Below are 9,681 nucleotides of genomic sequence, written 5' to 3' on the forward strand. Positions count from 1 at the left end.
TTTTCTTCTTCTTGCTAGCTAGTTTTTTCCTGGGTGTAAGCTTCTTAGGTGGTTGCACTGCTACTACTTCATGAACTGGTGTTGCAAGTACTTCACTAGAGCTTTGAATAGAATCTAATGCCAACCTTCTGTTATGTGCGATGGGTGTAAGTAACAGAACAAAGGCTAGGTTCAGTTTGGAAAAGAACATACGAAAGAATATAATTTTCATACCTCCTAGTGGTTGGCCCAGGGCTTGTTGGCTGTTGCACTTGTGGTTGGTTTTGGGCTTCATCTCTAGCTGCAGCTGCTTCTCTAGCTGCAGTTGCTTCTCTAGCGGCAGTTGCTCTTGTTCTTGGGGTACATACTTGGGCATCAGTGGCAGTATTTCCTTTCTTCCTTCCCATCTTTGTTGTGGACTTCTTGTTTCTCTTCCTACAGTACATTAATGTTAGTTCAAAGAATAAACGGAGTGAACAATAATTGAAAGAAAATAAATCACATTGAGTACCACCTCTTTTTTGTGCCATGAAGGTGACATCTAGCACTGCCTTTTCTATGTCCAAAACCACCACATTCCTTACACTGAACTTGCCTTGTAGCATTCCCTTTGCCCTTCTCAGTACAAGCCGGAATCCGGTTCTTCCTTTGCCTACCCACCGCTCTCTTTTTGCTCAATGGTGGAAGAAGCTTGAAATCTTTCTCCACTTGTGGCCATTGCTTCTTGTCTGTGATGTTAGGGATAGTATATGCATATGTCGCTTGAAGTTTAGCCACATAGTAGGCTTTGTCTACATATTTCTCCATGGGTGGCTGCCTAACAGTTGTGGTAACAGCTAGTGCATGTTGGCAAGGCTTTCCAGTAACCTGCCATTCCCTACAAGTGCAAGTGCAAGCATCAAGATAAACCACATGCCTTATCACCTCATGATCGTTGTATGTCTCTGTCACCTCAGCCTGGTTAGGATCTCCCTTAGTGACTTTCAAGTGGCCTAACCCCTTTGATGATGCATTCAATTCATGGAACACAACTGAGAGTATTACTCTATTGAGGGCTTTGGATATCCTCCTCCTCTTCTCAAATAGGGTTAGTGTTTTCTCCCTAATTGCATCTGCAAGAGCATCAACCGGCAAGTCCTTCAAGTCCTTGATCCAAGCATTCCATGACTCTGCTAAGTTATTGTTGATGTATTCACACTTGACATGACAAGAAAATTTGCTTCTAGCCCACAATAGGCTGTGATGATCAGCAAGCCACTTCTTCACATCTGGACTAGCTGTTGTCACTTCATTCATCAACAGGTCATGCTTAGAAGGCATGTATGTCCTAGCTGCAGGCCACATCTTCTTCCCATACATATCCCCATGAAAAAGTTTCTTCATGTTCTCCATCAAATGCCTGAAACACTCTCTATGTTCTGCCCATGGGAACACTGTTTTCACTGCAGTTTCTAGCCCTTTACAAGCATCAGTATGCACAGCTAGGTTTTCAACTATGCCAATTGCTTTACCTAATTGTTCCATGAACCAAATCCAATTTTCTTTGGTCTCTGAATCAAAAAAACCAAAGACCAATGGGAACATCCAATTGTGTCCATCTAATGCATTCGCTGCAGGCATGTGTCCATTCCATTGTCCATTCAAGGCAGTAGAATCTATACTAATATATGGTCTACATCCCTCTAAGAATCCATCTATGCAAGCTCTAAATGAACAAAAGAATCTATTAAAATGAACTTTATCTCCAACTCTAATTGTGTCAATCTCTACTACACTGCCAGGGGATCTTATTTCTACCTCTGCCTTGAACCTATATAACCAATCAAATGAATCATCCCACTTCCCAAATAATTTATCTGCAGCCCTTTGTCTACCATACCAAACAGTTTGATATGGTATTGTGATCTTGTAAGTGCTTTGTAGCTCACCTTGAAGTTCAGCTGCACCCATTGAACTCTTCTTCTTAAGAAATGGAATAGCTCTTTCAGCCACCCAAGCTTGAGATGTCATCTTCCCAAGAACTCTGCTTCTTGAAGCACACTTATGGGCATTGTTGTTTATTTGAACCTACAGAAGCACACAAGTGTTACAAACCAATATAAGTGTAAAATCAGTGCAGCAAGCAATATAGAAAAATGCAAAACAATAATAAAAAAATAGTTAGCATAATACCCTGGCACTCTTATTTGCATGTGTCTTTGCTCTAATTTTCCATGGGCAACCTTTAGCCTTGCATTTTCCTCTAAATCTATCTTTATCAGACTTTTCAGTCCCAAGCTCAAACTCATGGACAATAGCATATTGCTTGAGTGCCATTCTAAAATCATCCATGGATGGATAAAAGGTCCCCACACTCATATCTGGGTTATCCTTGTCCCAATCCAGAACTGCCTCAATTGGTAGCACATCATTCACTACAATGGCTGCATCTATCATCTCTTGTTGAATGGAAGATGGAATCACAGGAATTGCAGATTCTTCTACAAGTGCTTCAGCTGCGGCTGCTCTCGCATCTGCTGCTTTGAACCCCATAGCCTCATATAATTTGTCTCATCCAACAATACATGACCATCACCATCCTCATCATTTAGCATTATTGCCAACTTACTCCAGTCCACAAGAACAGTTGGCTCTTCTGCATGAGTAGAGGTGTCGTTTGCTCCTTCTTCTCTATGAGCTATATTTGGAGAACTTATGTCAAATGGATCTTCATTGATGACATCAGTAGAGGCACCATGAGCAATTGACTGTCCAGATGGATGTGCACTTATCACACTAGAGACAACTTGAGTTGTTGACTCAACAGCATTTTCAGAGGGGTCAACCTGATTGTATCCCTTCTTGTTAACAACCTCAACACCAAGATGTATCAACTTCTCATCAAACCGGGGCTTCTTCTCAAGAAACCGGGCCTGCATCCACTGATTAAATTGCTCACTGGTTGTCAACTTCCATTCAGTGGCATTATCAAAGTCCAATCCCCACACTACGATTTGTTGGCTAGGTCCCCATATGACTTTACATGCAAGATCATCATGAAATCTTTGTAAGCTATACCCCTTGCATCTATCAATCCACCAGTCATGCTCTTGCTCTGCCATATTAAGCAATCCATACTCTACATTTGCTACATACCGAGCACACTTAACAACAACTCTAAAAGCATTGCCAGGATCGATCCTAACAAAAAGAACCCCAAAAATTTGGAGTTAGAAGATATCTAACTCCACATGCATGCAACACAGGGGGCAGAAAAAAAATTAACTTACCAAGGTGGGCAATCCAACGACTTCATCACTAGAAAATCTCAGTAAATAACAGATCGATGTCGTCGGCAACAAGAAATTGAGCACAATCAGGAACAACAACCAGTCCCCAAAGCTACAAAGACAAAACAAAAATAAGCTACTAAAAATAAAAAAGAAAATGGGAGAAGAATAAGAAGAAGAAGAAGAACAAGAGATCAAGGAGGTGACTGCTTACAGTGCTGGTGGATGTAGAGGTTGGCCGGCGTGGATGGCTCACCGCTGGCGTGTGGATGGGCCACCGCTGGCGCGCGGATGCACGAGGGCCGGATGGCAGGCGGCGACATGTGGCTCCGGTGCTGCTTCGTTGGCGGTGACCAGCCGGGGAAGCGACCTGGGCGACCGGGCGGCACACTGCGGCAGGCAGCTTCGGCGGCGAGGTGCGGCTCCGGGCGTCGGTGGCGAGGCGCGGCTTCGGCCGTCGGCGGTGACGCGCGGCTCCGGCCGTTGACGGCGACCACCCGGGCGGAAGGCTTCGTCCCGGCTTCCTCGCCGCTCTCTCACGTGGGCGGCGGCCAGACTCACGGGTGGGATGAATCGATTTTCCCTTTCCTAGGGTTTGCATACTCTCACAGGGGTACAATTGTCATTTCGCGTGCCCTCTCCATGCTGGCATGCTGACATTGCCTGCCAACTCAGCAAAAGTGGCAAAAAATTAGGACTCAACTTCTCTCTGATGGTATTTCTGTAGGTGCAAATGCAAAAGTACCATTTGAAGAGTCTGCAAATATAAGAGTGGCAAATAGTTAAATTTCCCCGCACCTCGGCTGCTCCGTCTTCCCCCACCAAAATCCCGGTGCCTCCGTCTCTCCGTGGAGCCATCGCCGCCGTTGATCCCGTGGCCAACACCGCTTGTTTTCCCTCGTGCTCGCGGGGACCGGCCGATGTTGTCGTCGTCGCCTGCCCATTGAGTTTGCAAAGCTAACCAGCGCCATTGCCACCCCATGGATCCAGTGATGAGTGCCTGATTTTTCCGCTTGTATCGACCTCGTCGAGCCAACTAGTGCTGCTGGATTTAATTTTTTTTGTACTTTGCTTGATTCACTCTGGCTTAGATTTGTGTACTTTGCTTGCTTCACTCTGGTTTAGATCCGTTTTGGGGGATTTTTTTTCTGAAGAGGTGAATGAATTGCCTCTCCACAAAATTAATCTGTTGATTTGTTTAGGTTTGATCTCACACAATGTGCTGTGGTTTGGGATTGGACAGAGGAGGAAGGTGGGTATTGGGGTTGATGTAGGTCCAATTTAGCAGCGAATCATCAAGTTGAACATGCGCTCCATACCATGCACTCCATTGCAAGTTAATTGCGAAATTTTTTAATGACTGCTGCATCTTCTCAGTATAGGTGTGCGAAGAGTTTATTGCTGGTAGGTTTTGGTTGTGTGAACATGAACCACTTGAAAGTTTGTGAAGAAGGTAGGAATCGCTTCAGAGTTTTTTGACCCACAAAAAAGCTGTCGCACTGTAGCACTTTTTTCCTACAGTGATTAAATCGATGTGGTAATCACATTTTTTTGGGTAGATGGGGTTTATCATATACGGACTTTTGCTTATGATTATTTGTTTGTTATGAGCCATGCAGGTTTTTTTTCTGGGATGTGAAAGTGACACATACGAAAGAGTACTAGTTGGGCATGTGTTTGATTTGCTTTGCTTCTAGCTAGGCTCCTGGATCTATATGATCATGTGCAATCATACAGGTATATACACAGCTACATATGGAGTAGTGGCTTCAGTTTTAGCTCCATAGTTATAGCCTTGGCTTAAGTTTGGCTCAGAAATTAGATAGAAAATATATGCTCTTGGATCTTAACCTTTTATGTGCTCTCTCACACAATCATTTTGGTGGTGCCTATCTGGAACCATGGCATTTTTTATGTTCGTGTAAATCGTTGGGTTATGTACAAATCAAGCTTAAGTATGTTGATCCCTGAAGCTTTTTTGTTTTGTTTTGTTTTTTGCAAATTTATTTTCTGGTGTTGCATAGATGTATTAATAGGCAATGAAAAAACGTTGGTGTGCATTTTTCTTAATTCGGCTCAACTAAATAGTCATACTTGCATAATGTGTAAACTAAAGTTGCACCTATCTTAGCCTAAACTTGCATAACTGAAATATGCAACTTTATTATAGGCAAAATGCAAATTTAGAATAATTGAAGTTAATTTAGTGTCTACTTTATATTTTCCGTAATTCAATTACTCTAAATGTTTTTTCTATGGTTATATACTGACTTTGAAATCACAAATTTGTTTGCTTTGTCAATGTCTAATCTAAATTTGCTATTTATCAGCTCTCTGATTTTTTTTCTAAACTATCGGTCACCTATACTTGCACAATATATATGCTAAATTTGCACATAGCTTAACCTATAGTTGCAAAATATGAAAATATGCAACTTTAACATAAAAGAGTGCAACTTCAATATAAATTAAGTGCAGTAATAGATTTCATGATTGTGGTTGAGTTGGAAAATTTTTTTAATCTTGGATTGCTTTATGTCATTCTATCATAATTTTGTACCTAGGTGGGGAATTTTTGTCGAATTGAGATTTGATTGCTCTATCAGAACCTAGTCTAAATTTTTGCTATTTACCATGTCTTTTTCTTAAACACTGAACTTGCACATAGCTTAACCTATAGTTACATAATATGCAAATAAGAAACTTTAGTACAAATGAACGCAACTTCGGCATAAATTAAGTGCAACAATAGTTTTTATATGTTTTGGGAAGCATTTTGTGTTAGCACAAAATCCAGGTGTGCGTTGTGTTGCTGCTATTTGCATCTACTCTTCTTTCTGCTGATTTTTTTGAACTGTTTTGCTTGTGGTCTGTAGGCCAATATCCTTTGTGCCAATTCTCTAGAGAAATCGGTCTGCAGTAGCAAGAGATACAAGAGAGGTGGGACTTCACTCCCCTAGCTATATGTGATCCTCATGCTTATTCTATGTATAATTGAATGTGTGTCAATTCTTTCATATTGTTCCCCGAAAGGCTTCGGCCCCATTAACATTTTTGGCAACAAGTGGATTGCCCTAGTCCAGTTTGATGGCTTAGATGATTCAGAGTAAGAAGAGTTGAAGAAATCTAGTTTTCACAAGGAGAGGTACCAGTGTCTCCCAATGAACCATGGCTCTTTCGTGAGATTGAGCTATACTCTGAATATGCCATTTATCTGTGTAATTCAGGTTACACTCTTCAATTTTGTGTTGGTTTTGGTTACATACTTGATTTTCAGCAAACTGGACATGGAAAATTCAGTGTTGCGTTCAAAGTTCTGAAGAGGACGGATGGCTGCTTATATTGTGTAAAAATGTATCAGGCAACTGCATAATGACAGGGAAAGCTAGTCTTGCAGCAGTCGTTCAAAGTTCTGAATGTGCATGAATTGTGGAAAGCATGTGTACTTTGGGTGAGTGTTTGTCATGTGAAAGTATCTCAATTACATGGCATGCTGATGCTTAATTAAATAATTGATTATGCATCAGAATTTGATCATGCATGCGTTGTGTGCTTGTTTCTCTGTGGATTCTTATGGCACAAGCTGCTGCAAGATTAGCACTTTAAATAACAGAATTCTGCACATTATTTTTGTCTGCGAAAAAGAGGAAGGGAAAAAGGTCCTATTTGAATCTTTACCTTATACATGATACTCCGTATTTTTTTATATGATGCCGTTGACTTTTAGGTTCACGTTTGACCATTCGTCTTATTTAAAAAATTATATAATTATTAATTATTTTATTATAATATGATTTATTATTATAGGAATTTTAATTATACATGATAATTTTACATATTTGAATATAAATTTTGAATAAGACGAATGGTCAAACGTATGAATGTTTGAGGGCCCATAGCTTAGCTACAAGCAAATCACATGGTCATTTCGTAGATGTGTTTAAATAGAATAAAAAACACGCAGAAGAGACAAAAACGCGGTCGTAAAACCCAAGCTTAGAAGTCCTGCCTGAAACACAAACAACCTCAATGCAAAATAGATCCACAACCCATTAAGCTAGACCCGAAAATCACTTCTTTTTTGGGTGTGACGGGCCCATTATCTCATTTTATGGTCTAAAGGCTATATTTTTTGGTTTGCACCGGTGCTGTTAGATGGAAATCCAACGATTTTTTGATTTGCACCGGTGCTGTTAGATGAAAATCTAACGATTTACATATTTGACTGACATATCCAAAAATTTCAGTCGACTGTGCAGTAGGCGAACCCAAAAAAAAAAAACCTCTTTCCCGGCCACCACCCCTTCTCCGCTTGCCACGGCGGTCGACGGCGGCATCTCCAACTCTGACCGGTTGACGGACCGCCATCGTCGCTCGAGCTCCGCTACAGCCGCTTGCAGACCACCACCGTACCGCCGCCCGGCCGATCTCCACCGTCCTAGCCCGCGATCCGTCGGCCGAGCTCCGCCGCCGCCCCGGCCCGATCGAGATCCGTCTGCCCAGCCCGATATGCGTCGTGGTGTACCACGCCATCACCGGCCAAGCAGGCTCTCAACGTCGACGTCAACCGCGTCCTCTTCTGCGTGTTCCGCGACGTCCTCGCCGATCTCCTTCCTCCGCCACACAGCGGGTCGCCTTCGCAGGCGTGCACGCCTCTCACCTGGCGCCTCCTCGCCACCTTCTTCATCCTTAGGCTCACAAGGTAATAAAAGTGAAGCCTGAAGTAATGCTGCTGCCATGCAATGAAAAATTCCTAGTTTGAATCCTCTGTGTTTTCTCCAGCTGGAGCATCGATCTTCGCCAACCAACTGCTCTTCTTTGTTTGGCCTCAGCTACACCAATCCCACGAACGCCGCTGCCATTCAGTTCAGCCTTCCATTAATTCTTGTCTTCACCTTCATCTCGGCCCTCCTCATGGGGTCAGTCTCTCACTGTTTTGCGAGGATGCATATTATGCTCAAGCTTCTCTTTGTTGACATCAAGCATTTTGTTTGTTTCAGCACTGAAACGGCCGGTGAGCCTGCCCTGAGTACACAGGAGAGCAAGACTAAGATTGGTGGAATTATTGTCTGCGAGAGGGGGAGGGGGGGCTGTTTTCATGGTGTTGTACAGGGGTCTGGCTTTGTTCAGTAGCGGTGATCTCGAACTTGATGGTGTTCATAGTCATGGACCGTGTCATCGTTGGCATTAATTCCACAGCCTGAGCCTGTCGAACCTCTAGCATCTTTGTCCATTGCGTTTGGGCTGCAAAAGTGCCACACTGGAGTGCTTTGTCTGATAGGAAACTGTCTTTGTATGGCTGCTATTTATCTTGCTTTCCAGGTATTAATGATTTCTCAGTCTGTTCAAGCACAATTTTGCTTGTGTGCTTTGATGTTCTTTTGACCCAACACCTGGATACTTTAATTTCTGATAAAACGCGTGCACAGAGTTAGTTTCGAAAGTTAAAATTAGGATTAGTATTTCAAAATGATCACTTTAGATGCCATGAAATTCGTAAGATTGTTCTGCGCCACTACGTACTGCATGCGCCGTTGCCGCCACTCGCCATCATGGAGGAAGGAGGATTCGAGAAGGGTAAGGGGGGACGCACGGAGCTGGCCTTGCCTCGCCGTAGTGCGGAACATGTGGATGAACTTTCTACCCATAAATTATTTTATATTAATAAATTATATGGATAATCATAAACATAAGCGAGAGAATAATATCTCTTATACAATTCTAAATCAAAAGAGTAAATGCACACGACCAAATCACAATAAATGCGTAGCAAAGCTGCGCCAAGTTTTCTAATATATACCTAATTAATCTCTAACGTCAACGAAGACTCCTAATAAAACTATAAGAATTAAATAGGGTTGTATATAGAGCACATCGAGCGCAGAGAGATAATATACCTTACACATCGAGCGCGTGAGAGGCGAGCAGTGGGCGGGCTGCAGCTTGGCGCTCAATTTGCAGTTTTTTCTTATTTGTAGCTTGTTCGGTTCAATCGAGCTGGCTTGATGTCTTTTTTTAGAGTTTTGTTCACATCTTTCCCCTTTATCATAAGATATTAGTACTGTGAGAAACTAATATCCTTAGTCGTTCAGTACCTCGAGATATCATGTATTTCTGACCGTTCGATCTATCATCATCAACAGACGAAATTTTAGTACCAACTTGATTGTGAGGTGAATAGCACTAATGAGGATTTTAGTACCTCACGGAACTAATACCTTGTGTTATAAAAGAAAGGATGGGAGTAAAACATTTTTTTATGGCTCCTGAGCCTTATCTGTCCCGGGTACTACAACCGGCACTGATAACTACTCTTATCAGTAGTATGTAATTTGCTCTAACACTCAAAAGAATCGAGTTGGAAAAGAAAACTTTGGTTGTTTTGTTAGGGCTCCCCAATATTGGCTTCATTAGCCATCGACTAATTTGCATG

The 9,681-nt window shown here is 42.3% G+C and overlaps 1 long non-coding RNA gene across 3 annotated transcripts; it reads left to right on the forward strand.

The window, feature by feature from the left end:
• The first annotated feature begins 4,063 nt into the window (after nucleotides 1-4,063).
• Nucleotides 4,064-6,882, forward strand: LOC121054953. 3 transcript variants are annotated; one of them, XR_005812233.1, is made up of 6 exons: nucleotides 4,064-4,500; nucleotides 4,626-4,701; nucleotides 4,868-4,985; nucleotides 6,125-6,188; nucleotides 6,282-6,393; nucleotides 6,476-6,882. It is a non-coding gene; the product is annotated as an uncharacterized LOC121054953 (long non-coding RNA). The 3 variants fall into 3 exon arrangements; XR_005812231.1 differs by having other exon boundaries at nucleotides 6,282-6,882; XR_005812232.1 differs by having other exon boundaries at nucleotides 4,631-4,701; nucleotides 6,282-6,882.
• The last annotated feature ends 2,799 nt before the right edge of the window (nucleotides 6,883-9,681 follow it).

This window comes from Oryza brachyantha, chromosome 7 (genome assembly GCF_000231095.2).
Source record: "Oryza brachyantha chromosome 7, ObraRS2, whole genome shotgun sequence".
Classification (NCBI taxonomy): Eukaryota; Viridiplantae; Streptophyta; class Magnoliopsida; order Poales; family Poaceae; genus Oryza; species Oryza brachyantha.